Here is a 16,484-nt window from a genome sequence, read left to right on the forward strand (position 1 = left end):
ACTCAATCACTTTAATGTTTACTAGAATGGTATTATCTGATTTTATTGGTTGAATTATTTGGAATTGTGATTGGTGGTGATATATGATTGTTGGTTGGTTGCATTGAGATAAATTGTTTAATGACTACCTCAGCTCGTGACTGAGAGGATTTGATTATTGACTACCTCAGCTCGTGACTGAGATGATTATATTGATTAGTGGATTCCTCAGCTTCGTGTCTGAGATGGTAAGAAATTGTGTTGCTCAATTGTTTGCATTTTCATATCATGAGCACTTGCATTGGATACCTCGAACGGGTTCCGGGACTTGTTTCTGGGATGATGAGACTACCTCAACTTCGGTTGGGATGATGAGACTACCCCGGCCAGGAATTGGCGAGATGAACGGGAGCGTCGGAGGATTGATCATGAGCATTCATTGCATTTGCATTTAATATTGTTCTTGTATCCATTTATTGTGGTTGTTTGGCTATTCCTACTCAACCCCGTGGTTGACAGTGTATTCGTGAACACCTGTGGTGAACCTTAATGGGGGAGATTTGTGGTACTAAAGATTAGCTGACTTGGGAGCTTATGGGAATGCGTGAGGACTTGGCCAATCTTCCTAGAAGTCTAGACCACATAGAATATTTAATCACTATATTTATTTCCGCTGCGAGTTGTAATTATATTATATTAAGTTTTAGTTGGTTAAGTTGTAATGAACAAGTAATCGCTAAGTTTTAATGTAAAGTACTTTGGTGAGTTGGACTTTGTTATTCACTACCTCGGGAAACCGAGATGGTAACAGTCCTATTTATTTGGGATGTCTAGCTAAAGACTCCTGAATAAATGGGGGTGTTACACCGAGCCTTCTTCTTCCCTTGCTAACCGTCTTTCTGGTATGTATTCTGAATGGATTATTGATACCGGTGCCTCACACCACGTTACTGGGGATCTTATATGGCTGATCTATTCTCATTTAATCCCGCCTTGTCCGATTTGTCTTCCTAATGGGCAGAGTGTCTCGGCCATGGTAGCTAGGATGGTTCGGTTGAATGAATCTTTAATTCTTTCTAATGTTTTATATGTACCTAGTCTTAATTGCAATTTACTCTCCGTCTCACAATTAATTGCGGCTACAAATTGTGTTCTAAGCTTTACTAATAAATCTTGCTCTATTCTGGACCCTTTATCGAGGACGAGGATTGGAGCCGGTGATCTACGGGACGGACTATACTTCTTGCGTGTAGTGAGACGGTCGACTTTGGTGCATGGGGTGAGGGCTGCAGACTCTTTTGATTTATGGCACAAGCGTCTTAGTCATCCATCTAATAAAGTAGTCCATTTACTTACTCATATTAGCAATACTAGTTCTTCTAGTAACATTATTTGTGACGTGTGTCACCAAGCTAAACAAAGCCGTCAAAGTTTTAATTTAAGTGATAATAAAGCGTCGGACATTTTTGCGTTAATTCATTGTGATTTATGGGGTCCTTATTATACACCCTTCTGTTGCGGTGCCAAGTATTTTTTTTAACTATCGTTGACGATTATTCACGTGCTGTGTGGGTGTATCTTCTATTTGATAAAACCGAGGTCACTTCCATGTTTATGAATTTTTTAGCCATGGTTGATACACAGTTCTCTAAACGGGTTAAAATGGTCCGTTCCGATAATGGCACCGAACTTAATGCTATGGCCGACTACTTTACAGCAAATGGTATTTTATTTCAGACTTCTTGTGTAGGTACGCCTCAGCATAATGGCCATGTTGAGCGTAAACACCGTCACATTTTGAATGTTGCTCGAGCGCTTTTATTTCAGGCACATCCTTCAATCTCTTTTTGGAGTGAGTTTGTTTTATGTGCTGCCTATTTAATTAATTACACTCCCTCGTTTCTTCTCCAACGCAAGACACCATATGAACTCTTGTTTGGCACCAGTCCGTTTATGATAATATGCGGGTTTTCGGTTGCTTATGTTTGTTCACAATCAACATACTAAAGGTGATAAATTTGCTAGTCGCAGTCATAAGTGTGTCTTTGTTGGTTATCCGTATAATAAAAAAGGTTGGAAGTTATTTGATCTTGCTACCGGGAACATTTTTGTGTCACACGATGTTCATTTCCATGAAAACTCATTTCCTTATGAGACTCCTTCTACCTATCTTACGGGTGAGGGGGAGGATATTGCTCGCACACCCCCGTTACTCACGGATGACACGGATACTGAGGTCCATGAGACCGTGACACCCTCTACGACCGTTGATACGGGCACTACAGCCATTGATATGGGTACTGCTTTGGGTAATGCGGATACTGGGGACAGAAATGGCTTTAATAATTCGGATGGTATGGGTACTTTGTTCTAATGCCACAACAAGTAATAATGATGCTCTTGGTCGTGGACATAGACTTAAAATACCGTCTACTTGTCTATGCAGCTATGTTGTTGTCACCACCACCGATCTCACCACGCCACCGTCCTCTCCCGATAGCTCATCTTCCTCCTCCCGAGGTACACCTTATGCTCTTACGAATTATATTAATTGTAACAAATTTTCTGCAAATCATCGTCATTTCCTTGCAGCAATAACGGCAGGTGTTGAACCTTCTTCTTTTCGTACCGCTATTAATGATCCTAATTGGTGCAAAGCTATGAAAGATGAGATTATGGCGCTTGAGAATATGGTACTTGGGAATTGACTGACCTTCCGCCTGATAAAAAGACTCTTGGGCGTCGTTCGGTTTATAAAATCAAATACAAATCTGACGGTCAAATTGAGCGTTATAAGGCCCGTCTTGTCATTTTTGGAAATCATTAGGTGGAAGGAATTGATTTTGGTTAGACCTTTGCTCCCGTTGTAGTAATGGTGACAGTCCGAGTTCTTCTTACTGTCGCTGCTGTTAGAAAATGGGAACTTCATCAGATGGACGTCCATAATGCTTTTTTACATGGCGATGTCACTGAGGAAGTTTATATGCGTTTACCACCGGGTTTTAGCAAGGGTAAGGAAGGCAAGGTTTGTCGATTGTGCAAATCCTTATATGGGATTCGTCAGGCGTCTCGTTGTTGGTATGCCAAGATTGGCTCTGCTTTGCGTGACTATGGGTTTGTTCAATCCTACTCCGACTACTCGCTATTTAGTTATACGACAGTTGGGGTATGTCTCCATGTCTTAGTTTACGTGGATGACCTTGTAATTGCTGGCAATAATTCTGCAGCTATTCACTATGCCAAATATGACAATCAACAAGGAGCGTATTACAATGGTTTTAATGCATTTAATATCGACACTTAGATTACCATTTTCCAAATATTGGCGGAAACCTAGACCGCGCTAATGAGAATAACGGTTTCCCGCGAAAATCGATGTTATTATAATGTGACAACGGCTGCTTAACAAACCGTTATAAAAAAACGTTTTAACGGTTTCCAAAAGCTCGTTATAAAATCACTCTTATCAACGGTTGTTAGACAACCGTTACCAGTTTAAGCAGCATTTCGAAAACTGTTATTAAATTAACACCGACAACGGTTTATGGTACCCATTGTTATGTTATAGATACAGATTTCTTGTAACAGTTATCATTTTCTATTATGAAAGAACGGTTTTTCAATTCAACCATTATCACTATTTGATTAGATTTCTCAGTTTGACCACTGCATGCAAAACTTTATCAGAACTTTAACAAATATTCAATTTGATCAATAATATTCAATTTGACCAAAATAATTATATAAATATGTCTTCATAATGTTTTAGGTCAAAATATAAATTATCAAACATTTACTCTTTAATTTCTCTCTAAATAAAATATGGCTGGTGCATCGGAGCTACAATCACGTTCTCGTTACGCACAACCTTTTACTTGCATTATCCATAATCTCCCGGTTCATTATGATGTGAATGGAAAGGGTTTAAACCCTAATTTTGGGTGGTTGACGCAAATGCTTCATGACTCCGGTTTCACCGCGGTTAAAAAACTGTACCCTGTGTCTACAAACAAGCAAGGTTTTGTAGGCTTCACTTTTATCGAGTTTGACGAAGCCAACTGCCATGATAGTTTTTGTCAGGCAAGAAAATTAGGGGCTAGATTTGCGGGGGAAGATGCGGGGAAAGAGGACTTCTATTCGGATGCTAGACAAAAGGGCCCTTATCTATGGGTTGCGATCCATGTTGATCATCTTCTGCTGAGACATTACAGGAGGCATCACATTTCTGCCACCGTGTCTATGTCATGGGAGAAAGAGGTCATTCCACCTGCGCTGCCCGCTGATGATGAAGAGCCAATCTACGACTTAATCTATGCCGAAATTGGGCATGAAGACTATCCTAATACTTCACCAGATTCTAATTAAGTCTTTAATTATTATCTGGCATTATGAGTTATATTTGGATTATGGTGGTTCTTTGAATTAAAGTTTAATTATTTATGTTATTTGTTACGTTTTTTGTTACCACATCCTCTGGAATTCAGAGACAATATCACCTGAAAAATTCTTGTGTCCTCCGGGAAGTATGGTACTCCTTACACTCAAAGGCAATCCACCAAATAAAATATTATAATGACTAACTTTCTACTTATAATAATAAAAAATAATGGAAAACATGTATATATATATATATATATAGATTTAGGATCGTATGAGAACACCCTTCCCATGAGAACCCAAAGTTTAGAACTTTAATACCAAATGTTCATAACCCAAAAAACTCCCTTATCACCACCATAACTGTACCACACTACATTATCACCACCATTCACGCCTACACCAATCACCACCATACCCGATTACCACCATCACCCTCATTCGCCGCAATAGCATACCACCCAACACCGCCGCTACTATGACACAACAACCACTATTCTCCCTGCACTTCGACCACTGTTTCCGCATAAATCACCATCACCATCGACATTAACAACAAATACAAACAACCCAAAAAGCTAAACTACATCCATCGTTACCGTCGATCATAAAATCGACACCATTAGCCGAACTCTATTCACCACCGTGAACAACCTGGTACTCACCATTGCCCGCCAATCACCACCATTAACCACCACGACCTCATACTATCTTGTTTTCCCCTTTTCTCGCCGATCCTATGTTCGAATCACATCACATCACACCACAGCCACTACCCCTGCTCTCTCCTCCTTCCGTCGAGCCCAGTGTAGGCCAAGACCACCACAAGTTACCAAGTAGTGAAGAAACAAAGGAAACTATAGCAGAGAAAATGGCGGAATATGAGGCAATATGAAAGGCTTTTGTCGATCATTACTACCATCTTTTCGATACTGAACGTCCTTTGCTTGCTACTTTATATCAACCAACATCTTTGCTATCTTTTGAAGGCCAACAGTTTGAATTTGTGTTATTATACAGTGGGAATTTCCCCTTTTCTTCTTCATCTCCTTCTATCGTTTCCCTTCATTTTTCCCATTTAAATCGCAAGTTTTGGGTTGTATATGAGTATTTGGCCATTTCATTATATTTAAAAGCACAATTTATGAAAATCTGGTTCCGTGAGACAAAAAACTTAAGCGGTTATCGCGTGTGTACCTGAATTAGAAATGGCAGTGATTACCATACTCTCTGAAATGGCTGAACCTTTGGTACAAAAGTTCTGAACCTGATGTGTAAAGGTTCTGAACCTTTGGTACAATAGTTCTGAACCTGAGGTTCTCATGTAAAGAGGGTTCTCATGGGATCTCAACCCTATATATATATATATATATATATATATATATATATATATATATATATATATATATATATATATATATATATATAGGGGCGGGTTTAGGTATGAAGGCGAGTTTACTGGTGCGAACCGTATGAACTAGCTTTATTTCTTTACCAAATACACCTCTTATTCAGATACATTTTATAACATATGTAGATACACTTTTTCTACATTAAGATTCTAGATGCACTTTTACACTTTTTTAAACACTAATTTTTTTGGGAGTTTTAAGATTAACTCCCGAGATACATTGTATACTATTTGCGGATACATTTTATATTATTAGCGGATACACTTTGTGGAAATTGCTACAAGTTTTAACACTAACTCTCGTATACGTTTTATATTTTTTGCGGATACATTTTATATTTTTGCGGATACATATGACATTAAAGCCAGATACACATTATAATACATCTGGATACACAAGTTCATACTTCCGGATACACATCGTATTAATACCAGATACACATGGTTATACTGCCGGATACATATGTATCCCGTATTAATACCGTGTGTATCTGGGGTGGTATTTTGTATATAATACGGAGTATTAAGTAATACTCCATATATAATAGCCCTCAGCCTTTTGGAAGAACTTGATTTTGAAATCCTTCTTCTGAACAACTCTCAGTAACTCCAATTCTCTTCCAAACCTCATTCATGGCTTGTTTGTAATCATGGGTTCCAAAAATAGGTAACATATGATCCACAAACCATTCTCCGAGGACGGCATCTGGTGCTTTGATGCAAGCCGACCAATTCACAGCCGATCCACCACCAACTGGTGATCCTGAAAAATCATCATCTTCGCATCAAGGGTTGACATGATACCAAGTGACAAGTATAGTTGATCCATTGATGGACCCTCTAAAGAAGAGTAATCCCCTGAAGCAAAGTACTCCCCTTTCTCGATGACTATTACTTTGAGGCGACATACTCATCTTTATATAAGATTCCTGAATTGATAATCTACCCCATTTATGCTAATCTGCCATGAGATTTGCAGGCGGTCGATGTATATAATAGCCCTCGGACCACCGCCTCACAACCACCATAGATCTCATTTTTTTAAAAAAATTGTGATTGAAATCACAGATCTGTCAAACACGAAGAAGACTTACAAAAAACTAACCTCCATTAATGAATTATTGGAAGATTTCGAGCCTCATAAATCTAATTTAGGATGAAAATCATTATAGTGTAGTGTTACGACAAGGAGGTCGGCGACGGAATAAGGTGCAGGGGAGAAAGAAGAATGGGGCCGTGATAATGGAGTTGTGCTGATCTACGGTGAGGTATGACGGAGTTAAGGCGAGGTGTGACGGAACTCCGGCGACGTTACCGGTGACTCCATGTGGTATTAGTTTATAGTTAGATATAAGGGTGAAGGATTTTAGTTATTGGGTTTGTGAGGTTGTGTGAGAGTTTGTCAGAGTCACGTGTATAAATGTGTAATTGATTTGCTTAATCTGATAATTTCTATTCAGTTCGTACGGTTCACACTCTAATTTAGTTCGCACGGGATCCTGATTCTATATATATATATATGTATATATATATATATATATATGTATATATATATATATATGTATATATATATATATATGTATATGTATATATATATATGTATGTATATATATATATGTATATATATATATATGTATATATATATATATAGATTTAGATTCCGGTGAGAACACTCACTCATTCATATAAACCCACGCTCCTGTCACTTGCAAATTCACTCAACCCAATCCAAACATTTAACTCCCATATAACGCACCCAAATTATCAACAGAACTAAACTTCTTTCATCCACTACCAACAATGATCATCGTCGACGGCTCTCTGACTACCAGCGACGACAAATGAATGATCGCCGGCGACGAGATTAGTTATCATCGAAATCGATCTTCTTCTTTTTCGTTCTCTAACCTTTCCCTGTGAACATAACGTTAGCAGCCTCACTGACCTTTCTTCATGCCGGAGCTCCGATACAGTACACCATCGACCGTCTAACGGCAGTCTCTTCTGCCTGTGTTTCGCCGTAATTCGAGGCCTTCTTTACTTCCCCTTTTCTCAGTACACCATCAACGATGCCCTCAGTGTTGCCGGCGTTTTGGTAACAATCAAGTTGATTCCGGAGGCTTGTCGGCATATAGTTGGTGTCGGCATCAAACGGAAAATATCCGACCACCTTTATTCATCGTCGGCAGTCCCTCGACCACCATGACTAATTATTTCCCCTCTTATTCTGCCTTCAAAAAAATCAGTTAATTAACCTTTAGTAATTTAGTGTATCTGTGTATCCATGTATCTACTCCTTATAGTGATGTATCTCAAAGCACTTTTAATGTATCTAGTAACAATTTTGGTGTATAATGGTAGATACATACCAAGAGTTTGTAAATACATAAAAAAGTGGTGTAGGTACATTGTTCTGAGAGACGATGATGAGTGGCCGCCTGATCTTAATTTTGATATTCCTGTCTCTATAATCTTCTTGTCCTCCATTTTTTGTAATCTTGATTAGAATAAATTAACAAAAATGGCAGGTAGAGATGAGCGACAACAACCAGGTAGAGTTGTGAGTTCAAAATGTTGAATGGAATTTATTGAATTACGTCGGTATTAGAAAAATTTATGGTGTTCGCCGGAGTTGTTGGTGATTGTCTCTGGCGACGATGGCAGATGGTAGTTGGTGACAGTAGGTGGTGATGGGGATTTGATGAAACAGGGGAAGAGATAAAAGGATAAGGGTAAGTGAGTTGTTTATTAGGGGATAGAATGGGTTAAATCAGCTTGTTCTCACTTTTTGCACCGAATGGTCGTTTGCACGGATCTTGCATATATATATATATATATATATATATATATATATATATATATATATATATATATATATATATATATATATATATATATATATATATATATATATATATATATAGAATTAGGATCAAATGAGTCCACCTCCCTTAGGTGAGTTCATGAGTCCTAATTCTGTCCATTAGATTTAATAAAATCAAAGGCTAAGATTAAATCTCAAAATAAAAAGTCAATATAAAAGCACAACAAAACCCTAATTTTCTCATTTCAATCCTCACAAACACATCTCCCACTTCTCCCTCTTCCTCCCCACCTTCTCTCTCTAACTCCGCCCCTCTAATCCACCACAACCTCCGCCCCTCTAATCCACAACCTCCCTCGGCCAGCACTCCTACACCATCACTTCGACCACCCACCAACACCACCACGACGACGGCAACTCGCGCCACCCCCGTGTCATTTTTTTTTTCTTTTTTTTGTTTTCGAAAATTTCAGATCTACGCCGCCACCACCTACGCTCGTTCATGACGCCACCACGACAACAACTCGCCGCCACCACCTACGCTGCCACCTCCTATGCTGCCGCCGCTCTCCCCTTCTCTTCTCTGTTTTTTTTTGTTTCGTAAATCTCAGTTCTACACACAAAAATGGTGTAGAAGTTTCATTTGGTTTCGAAAATTAATTAAAAAAGACAAAAAATGGCGACAGGGTGGGTGTTTCCGTCCGCCTGTTTTCCCCGCCTCCTTCTGCCGCTCCTCCTTCCCGTTTCTTCTTTCTCTCTTTTTATTTTATTTATTCTTTTTTTTTTTCCAATTCTGTGTGCGTGGTTGTGGAGGGCATGGTTGTGGTGGTGGCCGTGGGGTGTGGGTTGGATGGGTAAGTCGTTTTTTTTTCAATTTTAATTTTTTTTTTCTGATTTTTCTTCTAGCGGCAGCGGTGGCGGATCTTAATGGTGTTGTGGAGGCTGGGAAGTCGTGTGGGGTGGTGGGTGTTGGCGGTTGTGGCTGTTGTTTGTGGTGCACGGGGACTTGGTGGGTGTTGGTTGTGGTTGTCGTTGGTGAAGGACTAAAGTTACGTGAATATGGACTAAAATTATGCTAATATCGACTAAAATTACGCTAATTTGGACTAACTTTACATCCGTAAAGTACTAAAGTTACATTGATATGGACTAAAATTACAATCGTAAAGGACTAAAATTACGGAAATTCATAAATCGGTGATACATAAAAAAAATTTATATTAGAAAATAACTTAAAAAAAAATTAAAGTTTCACATTTAAGTATTAAAGTTTCACTCGTGAAATATTAAAGTTTCAATCTTAAATTAGTGAAATTACATAAAATTTAGTAACATACATTATTATATAAATTTAAATTTTTATGTTGAAAAATAACCTAGAAAAACTAAAGTTTCACCTTTAAGTATTAAAGTTTCAGTCGTTGAACATTAAAGTTTCACTCTAAAATCAATAAAATTTAATAAATTTTAGTCAGAATTTCATTATTACAAAATTTCAAATTTTTATATTGAAAAATAACCTAAAAAAAAATAAAGTTTCATTTTTAAGTATTAAAATTTTACTCGTAAAACATTAAAGTTTCACTCTTAAATCAGTAAAAATTTAAATTTTTATAATAAAAATTACATTATATAACGTAAATTTAAATTTTATATACAAAATGATCATAAAAGATTAAAGTTTCAATCGTAGAGAATTAAAGTTACAATAATAGATTAAAGTTTCACTTATAAAACACTAAAGTTTCATTTAAAAAGTCTTCATATCTTAACCATCAATCTTAGAAGATCAATGGTTTAGATTAGGACTTAAGGACTCACAAATATAGGTGGACTCATTTGAACTTCACTATATATATATATATATATATATATATATATATATATATATATATATATATATATATATATATAGAAATAGGATCTCGTGCGAACTGAATGTTCGGTGCGAACCTACGAACTAATTTTAAAAACACATGTTAACAGGCCAAAAGCAAACTAACTCAGAAACTTAAGCTACTAACGTTACTCCTACTTTCAGACCCACACACTCACCCACGACCTTCACCAGTCGGCAACCGCCACACCTAACGCCGCCGTGCACCACCGTCGCACCATCGCCGGTGATCCCGATGCCGACATATTCTCAGGCCACACACCATCGTCGGAGTTCAAGTGTTCCTACTTTTCCCCCTTTCTCCCTCTTTTGAAGGCTTCATACTCCACCACCAGAGTGTCGTTGCAGATCCTGCACCACCTCATCGTCAACCTATATCGTGACGTAATAATTGCGATTATCTTATGGAATTCTATTTCTGTTTTAGTAAATAGATGATTAAGATCATAAAGTGTTAATAGAATTGAAAAAAGCTAGAGATGGTGCCGCTGGTTGTGGCGGAAAATCGAGGTTGATCGGCTGGGGATATCGCTGGTGGGGGTGCGTATGAGTGGTGTTTTCGTGGTTGTTATGGTTGTGGTTGTCATTGGAATGTTGTCAATGTGGTCATGGGGGTAAGTGGTCATGGACCATTGTTGTCGTGAGGAGGTTGTGGGTGCAGTTGAGCGGCGGCAGAGAGTTATCGTCGGTATTGAGTTACATTTCGACAATTGGCCTGGGGTTGTGCGTGGTAGGTCTGTGGTTTCGGTGGGACAAATATGAAAGCATTGAAGGGAGGTCACATGAAAGTGTGGGCGATCACCGGTGAATGTGCTGGTGGTGGTCGTCTGGTTTAGGTACTGGCCGTGGGGATGATTGGTCAGGTGGTGTCGTAGGTTGTGTTTGTTCCAGTCATTGAGTAGGTCGCGTGATTACACACCGTCATTAAACATGTTCTGTCATGTGGTGCTCCGACGAGGCTTGCGAAAGTTCGCCAGTGGATTAGTTACATGCTCTAAATGGTAGTTTTTCGTGGCGAGTGATGTTGCTTTTTCATACTCCATCAATTATCTGTACATTGGTATTTTTGTTTTGGATTAAGGAAGCAATCTTTCACCTTTATTTATGTTTGTATATGGCCGTATATGTTCGTGTATCTTCTATGGTGAAGATGTGTATCTAGCACTTGGTTTTTGTGTCTACACTCAATTTTGTGCGTGTAGTATCTACGAGCGGAGTATGAGCTTTAGTTATATGCCTTGGTGATATATTTAATCGTGGATTTAATAGAGCGCTTTAGTATTGTGTAATTACAATTTCTCGTACAATTGAAAAACAAGACTATACCTCTCATATATTTGTGTATTTGAAATATTATTTTGTTAGTTTAATATATATATGCACTTCGTCTCAATAATTTATTTACCTTAAAAATATAAAAGATAAACAAATGAATAGGACGGAGGGAGTGCATAGTAGTATATTTATGTATTCATACCTAGCTAGATACATACCTATAACTAGCTAGATACACTCTTTTATGCTGTTAGATACATACCTCTAACTAGCTAGATGCACTTCTTTAAGCTGCTAGATACATACCTCTAGCTAGATAGATACACTCTTTTAAGCTGCTAGATACACTGCTTTAAACTGCTAGATACATACCTCTACTTAGCTAGATACACTCTTTAAGTTGCTAAATACATTCCTTTACCTCACTAGATACACTCATTTATATTGATAGATACAAATCTCTAGCATGTTAAATACATTCATTTAGGGTTTAATTTTTGAACATCAACACAATAGTTGTCAAAAAAGAGCTATTAACCAACTCAACCCAAAATCCGCTCAAGTATAACATTCCGGAGTAACATTTTTGTGACATTATTATTGATCACAAGAAAGTCGCTACAAAGAAGTTGCGTGAAAGTGACGTACATTCCTCTCAATGTGTATGTTGTTTCCAACTTTTTTTTTTGTAGAATGTGCAAGTAAAATTAATCCACGCAACCAAATTACATCATTTAACACAATACATCAATTAGGACATAAAACCCCTAAGCAATGTATTGTGCTTTCTACTCATCTCCTTGCTCATCACCCTACTGATTCTATTACACGGACTCATTCTAATACCCATTACAACAGCTTTACGCATAGGCAAGCATAATTCATGAAGACTATGATTCCTTGCTTTGCCAGAGTTGATAAATCAGCCCTTACAATGTGATTCTTCAATAACGGCTTGATCGTGCTATTCTACCACCACTGGACTGTATTAAACTACGGAATAGCAGCACCCATCCATGTGGCCAGCAGCTGCAAACAGACTCTACTATACTCACATTCAAAAAATATATGTTGGTGTGTCTCATCAGCCTTACCACACAGCAAACAAATCAGACTCAGCTCACATACCCCATCTAAGCAGCCTATCACGAGTCATCAATCTGCCTTGAACAGCCAGCCAAGCTACGAAGTTATACTTAGCCAACCCCCCATTCACTACAAGACCAATACCCTTCATTCAACCTTCTCCTGAATAGGAAGCAACCATCTGTAACCATCTTGTACAAAGTTATCTCTGCCATTATTTCCCTACTCATCTCCTCTATAACTTCATAGCTTGGTTGGCTATGAGATATCGCCTCCAACTTTCCTACTTCAGTTCAACACCAAACCTGTATGAAAAAAACCAGACAAACATTTGATAAAAAAAAAATAGTATATGATCAGGGCTTAGTCTACAGACTAGTAGTAGGGAATGTGAGATCTCTAAAAACCAAAATTTAATGTTTTCTTAATCGTATCTGTAAGCTATGTAATAATTTGTTTCTTGCGTGTATCTGGAGTCTTATTTTTCAAATGCAAATCTAGCAACATCCTCGAAACAAATCTGTCTTTCTTTCCGAATCTCATACATGAATGCTAGTATGCTGCATCAAGTGGTCATGTTTTTTCAAAATTCAAATATGCTGATAAGGTATAGTTTGTTAGCAAAATATGGAGCAAATATTACTTGCCTTAAATGTTGTAGGGCCAATCAAATGAAAGACCAACACATCTCCCCCCTGTAAGGCATATTGAATGGCGAACCCCCTCAAACCAACACTTAGACCATACTTGCGAGCTAAATACTTCGTATTGACTTCTTTTCCAGCTTCATCGACCAACACTATAGTACAGTCCTCTTTTGGTAGATTAGCATTACAGAATTTTCTGGGTGGATGCTACACAACAGGAAACCATCCAAAAAGATCCTGATACATTTGATGGAATCATCATCTTAACGAAGCTAGGATATGCTGCTGAAAGATTTGCCCGAATATTTATTGCTCGATCCATAGCAATCAACTTCTGTTCTGCAGGTGGCTCCACAAATTGAGTAATCCTTCAGAGGAAAAGATATACATAAATGTAAGTTTTTGTTTGATGGATATGAAGTCATGTGAAAAAATCCTACTCAAGAAGCCATAGATTACAATGGTGTACAAAAAAGATGGCAGCATTAGTAAGTGAGGTCGTGGCAGTATGATCAGTACGTGAGGTCTTGGTCATCTCCTTACAGTTAACAAGGGAATGCAAAGCCAAAAATCTTTCAGCCTGGTTGTCTACGCAGCCGCTTCCGGGGTTTCATCTGCCACAGAACCAAAAGGTCAGAAATTATTACTCAATGGTCTACAGTAGTCACGACAGTGCAGTCAACAGCTTGAGGTTATGCCAAACTAGAATTGATACAATGTGCAAAACAAGGTTACACAATGCGACATATCTTTAGCATTTAGCATTTTTTATGGTGTGGAGATCCACGAGCTAAATCTACTTGACGGGTTTGAATTCAAGTCATGATATTTGATATCACGCCTAATCACCTTGCAGCTATAATGGGTGCGATATTTGCTCGTCTAAAAGGCAGTGCTAGCTAGATACACTTGTTTAAGTTGCTAGATTCATACCTCTAGCTAGCTAGATACACTTCTTTAAGTTTATAAATACATACGTTTAGTTAGCTAGATACACTCGTTTAAGTGGCTAGATACATACCTCTAACTAGCTAGATACATTCGTTTAAATTGCTAGATACATACCTCTAGCTATCTAGATACACTCTTTTAAATTTTTAGATACATAGCTTTACCTAGCTAGATACACTACTTTAAATGAAAGAGTATATATCAAAGTGAAATTAACAACTTTCATTTTATTTCCAATTTAATGATAAAGGAATATACGACTGAGAAGTAATATGCCACTATCTATACACGCCAAATTAGTTAAACCTAGAGGAATTCAGTTTTACCATGGCATATGTATCTTTTGCGTGTCTGGCAAGATTTTATGAAGTCCTCCATTAGCAATCAACCTACCAGTATACAGCAAAAAAAAAAAAAAAAAACAGAAGAACGCTACACCAAACTTAATGGAATGAATAGATCTTATTTAACCAAAACAAGAGTGACAAACCAAACAGTAACAGCTTAACACCCCCAGTCCAATCTTGCAGTAAACCAATTTAAATAAAATAGAACCAGATGCAAAACCATTTGAGCAAGGATAATAAAAAAGCCAACAGCCTCAACACAGCCACCACAGTTAATGTGACATGGGTACAAAAGAGCGCAGCAAGAGAGGGCACAACAACTTAACATCATAAATTGTTGCAGGCATGAAGAAGAATAGCAACCTGGTTTTGGACCATGGTGCTGCTACTTGGTAGCATAGAGAGGAGAGAAAGACACTAACGGTGAATCAAAAAGTGACCTATACATAAGGATGATTTAAATCGGCAAGCCAGCTAAAGCTAAAGCTAGCTATACGACTAAGAACTGAAAAACAACCAAGGTACCACAGATGATGATGATGATAGATAAACCTCTTTCGACATCGAAACTGGTTCGACAAACAATGTAAGTGACAGCCAAGAGCGGAAAAAAAAAACGAAGGACAACATTTACAAGAGCAACACTTGGTAATCAAAGCATTGTACCTAAAGCTCCTACTATTAGAGAGTCAGTCTCCACATTTTTCATTTTGAGTGATTGACTCGTCTTCCTCAACATGAAAATCTGCAATAAAACACAATATACCATCAATTCGCTTACAACTTTCATAAAAGATGAGGTATTTCTAGTTGTAAGGTATTCATTCTATGAGTATTGTAAAATTAAAGGAATAATTCATACCGAAATATGAAGAATGGGCTGATAGTTACCATCTTTGAAGAACTACACCAAATATATAACCCCAATAAAACAACTAAAAAAAATTATAATGACCATTTTTTATAGAACCCCGAATTTTAATTAGATTTCATACCTAAAGATCAAATTTATTGATTATAATCTTATGTTTTCTCATAAAACTACTTAAATCTTTACAATTGAATCGATTCAAAATACTAAACAAATCTTCAAAGATTTAAAATAAGAATTGAAGCTAACCTTTTTTCAATAATAGGCTGAGATCCATTCTTCAGAAGGGTTGTAGAAACAGCGGTGGAATTGGCGGCCGGCGGTGGCCGGTGGAAGTGGCGGCCGACGGTGGCCGGTGGAAGTGGCGGCTGACGGTGGCAGTGGCACATGAGATGAATGTTGAGTGTTTGTTGTGGGTTTATGTCGAATTGTTTCAGTTGAGTAGAGAAGTAATAAGAAGCGCGATTGAGAATGACTAATTGGTTAGTTCGTACAGTTCGTACTGAACTTTAGTTCGTACGGGATCTCGACCCTATATATATATATATATATATATATATATATATATATATATATATATATATATATATATATATATATATATATATATATATATATATATATATATATATATATATATAGAAGAAGGATCAAGTGAGTCCACCTTAAGTCATTAAGTCCATAAGTCCCATTTAGAGCCCTTAGATTGTGAGGATGAATGGCTAAGATTACACCAAAAAGCAACTTATAACATTATAATAATATGTAGACTATTTACCTCTCTCCTTAGGGTGATAGACTTACTGTTTACATTCTGCA

General features: G+C 37.5%; 1 long non-coding RNA gene across 1 annotated transcript; it reads right to left on the minus strand.

Annotated features, from left to right (window-relative positions):
• Window positions 1-12,339: 12,339 nt before the first annotated feature.
• On the minus strand, window positions 12,340-16,142 carry LOC141623221 (uncharacterized). Its single transcript, XR_012533261.1, has 4 exons — window positions 15,915-16,142; window positions 14,774-15,539; window positions 13,497-14,110; window positions 12,340-13,154 (listed from the first exon to the last, which is right to left on the minus strand). It is a non-coding gene; the product is annotated as an uncharacterized LOC141623221 (long non-coding RNA).
• Window positions 16,143-16,484: the final 342 nt, after the last annotated feature.

This window comes from Silene latifolia, chromosome X (assembly GCF_048544455.1).
Source record: "Silene latifolia isolate original U9 population chromosome X, ASM4854445v1, whole genome shotgun sequence".
In the NCBI taxonomy this organism is placed as follows: domain Eukaryota; kingdom Viridiplantae; phylum Streptophyta; class Magnoliopsida; order Caryophyllales; family Caryophyllaceae; genus Silene; species Silene latifolia.